A 6,000-nucleotide genomic window follows, 5' to 3' on the forward strand; every position below is an offset into this window, starting at 1 on the left:
CATCAAGTTTTTGAAAAGCAACACTGTATGTCATGTGATTTGCAGCCATGTTGTTTTTTGAAAAAAAATCAACGATTTCAAGAAACAACCAACAGTACCTCTAAGACAATATTTAAAATCATTCTTTAAATGAATCAAAATCCCATTTAAGGTTATATGCACCTCGAAAGTGAAAGATTTAAACTTTTGCTTAAACTTTCCTCAGTCAAACTTTCGACCATTTTCTTACCTAAGCAAGAATAAAAATCAGGGGTCGCCATGCAAACTTTGGTACTAGAGAGACAAATAACTTGCGATTTCACGATATTTGAAATTCAAAATGGCCACCATCCCTGTGTAAACTCCATGGGAAAAATAAAATATTCGATTTTAGAAAAAATTAAGACGGTGAAAGCTTTTCTTTCGCCAAGAGCGACAGAATGAGGCCCCACAAGTGGTAGGTCAGAAGAACATTGAAAGTCCCAATTTTTGTCCCCGAGGACTTTTAATAGTATTCGTTGAAGGTAACTGTTAAGGCCCCGTTATGCTGCTTGCAGCTTTAGATCGGGGCCCAAAATGCAAAACTTAGGCTCCTATTGGTATAACTTGAGTTCAATATTCTTTTTTTCCTTTGTAACTTCTTTGTCATAAGACTAAAAGAACAAGTTACTACACAGTTCTCAAAAATGCAGAGCTAATAGGTATCTACGAGTACTCGTGCATTTGGACGTACAAATTTTGATTGGCCACGTTACCTTGTGGCCACATCATATCACAAAAAAAAACTAAAAATAAATTCTCCAGACGACCTAGAGGTCTAGGTGTTTGAACGTTATGCTTTAAATATGTCTTGAGAATTTGCAAATGAAATTGCATGCGCTCACGTGACCAAATGTTTTATTTTTGACAAATGACAATTTGATTTTTAAAAATCATCCACAACCCATTCACCAGTTGAACTGAATTTTTCAGATGTATTATCTTTAGTTTGACTTTTTTTTCAGTTTGCCAAAAACATTAGAATTGGTTATGTGGTTTGACTGCCATACAGGATTTTCCGAAAACCCCTATGAAATATTTTAAAGCCTACTCTCCAAAACTAATATACTAATTGTAACTGGTATTATACACATATCATCCGTGGTTTGAGAACTTTTAAATTTGCGAAAGACATTTTGATTTATCACGTGGTTTGCTGTCATTTAGGATTTTGCTAAAACCCAAATTTAATATCTAAATCTTCATTACAACCAACAAAAAATTGAACTAACATTTTATTCAAACCATCCTTTATGTATGCAATCAAGTTTAAAAAAGACATTTGGATTGGTCACTTGGTTTGGTAAAACACCTAGAGTTGATGGCATTTCTTGTGAATTTGAGCTTTATAAAAAAATCTTGTCTTTTTTGAAGAAAGATTTTCACCGGGTTTATCAAAAGTCGATTTCCGATGACCTTCTTCCAACGTCCTGTCATACAGCTGTTATCACAGTCCTTCCTAAACAACGTGATAAATCCCTTCTTAAGAACTGTAGACCTATCAGTTTGCTTTGCTCTGATGATAAACATTCACTAAAGCTTTATCGCTTCGCTTGAAGCAAGTTTTGTAAGATATCATTCATGTAGATCAAAGTTGTACTTTTCCAGGCAGACAGATATTTCACAATATTCATTTAATGAGAGATTGCATTCATTTTCATAATCACACGAATCTTCCTCTTGGTATTCTTTCATTGGATCAGGAAAAGCTTTTGCTCGTGCCATTCATAATTATTTTTTTTTTTTCACACTCTGCATTAGTTCCGGTTTTGTGAAAATGTCATCACTTTTATTAAACTTCTCTATACACAAACTGATAGTCTTGTTCGTGTTCACAGTTCCCCTACGGCTCCTGTTCAGTTTCACATGGTATAAGGCAAGGTTACTCTTAATCAGGAAAGCTGTCTACAATTGTTATTTAACCTCTTTTACACACAATAAGACAAGATAACAGTATTCATGGTGTTATTATTTCAAATTCAAGTGATCGTAGATATAAATTTTCAGCTTATGATGATGACGTTAATACCATTGTTACTTGTGATAATGATTTTTGAGGTTTTCATATTGCTTCTCTGTCTATGAGCATGCTAGTATTGCAAACATTATCTATTGTAAGTCCCAATGTCTTTTGGTCGGCTGTTGGCGTGGGCGTGCTGATCATCCGCTTAAAATTCTTTGGAATAGTATTGGTCTCAAAGTCCTTGGTACTTATCTTGGCAACAGTAACGAGTATTTTTCCAAAAAAATTGGAGTGAGTGTGTTACAAAGATTGACAATAAGTTATCTTGGTGGAATAGATATGCTCCTGCTATGTCATTCCAAGGCCGTGTTATCGTTATTAATCAACTTGCTCCAACCAAACTCTTTCGTCGTTTAATTTGCCTCTGTCCTCCTGATTTTATCTTTTATGTAATTCACACAAATTTCTTGATTTCTTTTGGCAAGGAAAACATTAGTTGCCTAGTGGAACATTTTTGCTCCATTGAAGTTAGGAGAGCAAAATCTCATCAATGTCTCTTCGGTCCGTGGCTAATGACGGCCAAATAAATTTCTAATATTCCCTGAAATCGGCGAATTCGATTTTAGTCGTAATTTCAATTTTTGGGGTTAGTTTTCATTCATATATACGGTGTTTTTGTACTCAATATTAAGAATTTAGGACGATTTTCAAATTTGGTTCTGCAGTATCGGTCTCGAATTACAAACTTCGTTTTTGAAAAACAGAAAAGCAGAATCGAGAAAACAGTAACGAACAATCGTAACTTTCTTTGTATGCTAGGGAGTCTCTCGATAAGATTTCACATATGGGCATCTACAGTGTAGCGAAGATTAAAGCAAAACGTTACAAGTGTTACATAGTTTGTCTGCCGAGTTGTCATGGCCACAGGTTTCCCGACCGGAACTTCTCTTGCCCTTGTGACCTCTTGTAACGTTTGGACTCGTAGCAAAGGAAAGGTTTGCAGTCGACAACATCGTTGCTGACTATGGAGTTTTCTAAGTCGACGCTACAGGGCACTTCCCCCGCCGAGATCAGCTGTTATTCCAAAATCTCATAGATTGACTGGACTAATTGCCAGCCCGACATCCAACTTTACGGGGAATTTCAGCGTTAGTGCGCTATTCCAGCCATAACTTTGAAATACTGAAAAAATGCCAAAATTGAAGCAACTGTCCCTAATATTGGGGTGACTTATTTCCTATCTCCTGTGTTGAAAAGTGCACAATATTACAGACAGCATGGGCGAACATCTGGTCTTTTACAAATGTAAATGATAAACGTGGCATGAGTAGCTTGGGCGTTTTGATCATCCGGCATCTCTCGTTCTATACAGGTGAAAGGTGTACACATAGTGTGCGAGTATATAGGGTGGATATGGGAGGGGCCTCTCCCGGCTTCTTCTGTCAAATTTTTTAAATTGTTAGCCAAAATGGTGCTTTTTGTGCATTCTTAGACCGTCACCGATACAATTTCAAGTTCCCCTCACCATCTCAGTATTTCTCGATACTGTCCCGGCATAACCTCTACCTTTTTTCAAATCCCCCTGTCAATTCTCCCGCCCTGTAGATGTGTTTGTTAAAACAGTTTCATCAGCCTTCAAGTGAACTAGTTTTAGCGGCGAGAAATTGTTCATGATCGTATGGGCATTGTAGAGTAGTATCCGTCACTGACTGATGGCATTACGATGAGTATTTTGTTTAATCGTATAAAATCGTACGCCAAGTGCACCACGTAAGGGACTGGTAAGTTTCGTAGGCCCAGGGGGGGGGGGCGGTGGATCTATGGGTGTCACCCTGTTTTTGACTTTGGTGATGGGGCATTACAATGTTTTTAAAATGCTCAATATGGGGGAGGGGGGGCAGTGTTATTTTGAATTTCGACACGGACTCATACTTACCTAAAATGCATCGTGCAAATCACGAATTTCATCATTCAGTTGCATTTTTTCACCGCACCCTTCGGGCGCGTAACTTATCAGACATACTTTTTAGCACGCCCTTTGTGCGCGCGACTTTCATATCACACACACACACACACACACACACACACACACACACACACACACACATATATATATATATATATATATATATATATATATATATATCACATAAACAGTCTTCTTACTTTTTGCTTGATGTGGATGGACCATATCATAGTCAAGGATTGCAATAATATTGTCGCAATGTCGGTTTTATTTCCCGTGATTATTTTTAATTCATGAGTAAACTGGCCCATCGCCCTGGAGATATGCAAATATTTACTCGGTAGTTTCATTCATAAATCAGATCATGTCGAAATTTTGATACACCGAATGCCATCTTAACCAACCAATCAAACATACGAATTTGGTCCCGACGCCAAAGGAAGTCTGCCGTGAACTGGCAAAAGGGGCTTCACCGCGCTAGCGCTCGGAAGCCATACCAATATAACGAGAGTTATTTAGAATAATATTTTCAAATATATTTACGAAGGGAAGGAGTAGTAAAATAAACGTGGTCAACTAGGATTAATAAGAATTTTTACACCCATTTTATTCATTTATCTACATGAAGCGAAGGAAAATTTAACCATCCATGTAACTAAAGTGTGACCCTGACCTATATACGAACTCACTCACGCGCAGCAGTGCATTGTCCTGTACTAAGCGGGGAAATTCCCTGCTGAGTCATTCACATTCCAAATGGAACTTGCGCAATACAGTAGCTATGACTCACCCCCACTGAGCAAAACAGAACGACATTCTATTCTCTCTCTCATTTGTTAGATAGATTCTGACTGAGCCGTACCGGAGCCGTACAGGAGCTCTTACAAAGACCCGTATCGGAGCTGCGGGTCTCGTTTCTGGATGTGAATTTTATCTGCTGGCTGGTCCATTTTCACTATGTTGGAGTCGTCGGAACGAGATTTTCCCCTACCGGAACCATAGGGATGTTGCGCAATACCCCTACGGAACGTTTTCAGGCAGGAACTTTCCAGTAGGGAATTTCGCAATACCGCTTTCGCAATACCGGACTTCAGTTGCTTAGTAACTTGTGATGTCATGTTCAATGTCTGTCATTCTACAGTTTTCAGAAACATTTTCTGAACGACTCTAGTTAACTTGTTCACCCGATAGATAAAATTTTAGTAATTTCCTCTGAACTTAAAATATGTCGGAAGACCATTACTTCAAACAAAATGAGACGTTTCAGATGAATGGTACTGATATCTAAAGTGTTCACTCTTTTATCTCTACGTACAAATGTAGTTCCTAAGTCGTTCTCTATTCTATTCCCACCAACAAAACATTCAATACTCATTTCCCCTCCCCGATCTTTATCAATACTTATAATAATATCACAAGTTGTTCTGTTATCTGTTTTCATAGCATAATATCCAACCAAATCGTCAAACTCGTCTCCAGTAGCTAACTTTACACATCTAATGAGAACTGTACCATGTTGAAGTATTTTCATATTATCAGTCATCTGTTGATTTACAGTCTGTAAAGTTGAGAACAGCTGCCTCATCACCGACACTTTTAAGACCCAGTTTCTTTAAAGTTGTGTCCCAAAATAATCTAACTGGAACTCCGCTAGCTGTATACGAGCAATAATTCTCCCCTCGTTTATCCACCTTCTTAGTGTATTATCTGCCTTCATTATTGTATTAAGAGGACTAATTTTAAGGTGAATCGGTATACCAAGAAGTGCAATGTATGGATTCGTAGGAGTAAGCCAACTACGAAAATCTAACAATTTATATTTGTTTACATTGCTATCAAAATAAATCACATTCGGAGTTCCTGGTGGTTCAGCAACACCTCCTGCAATTTCACTATCCAATATATCTAAGATGTTACGCGGCACATTATAAGGCATGAATTTCTGACTATCCCCATCCCATGTCAGAGCAAAAGGAGTAGAATCATTCGAAGCCTTGTGGCGTCAATTACAGTTTCATCAATGTCTTTAAGTTCGGAAAATTCTACAGCATGC

This window comes from Ptychodera flava, unplaced genomic scaffold (assembly GCF_041260155.1).
Source record: "Ptychodera flava strain L36383 unplaced genomic scaffold, AS_Pfla_20210202 Scaffold_47__1_contigs__length_1083325_pilon, whole genome shotgun sequence".
Taxonomy (NCBI): Eukaryota; Metazoa; Hemichordata; class Enteropneusta; family Ptychoderidae; genus Ptychodera; species Ptychodera flava.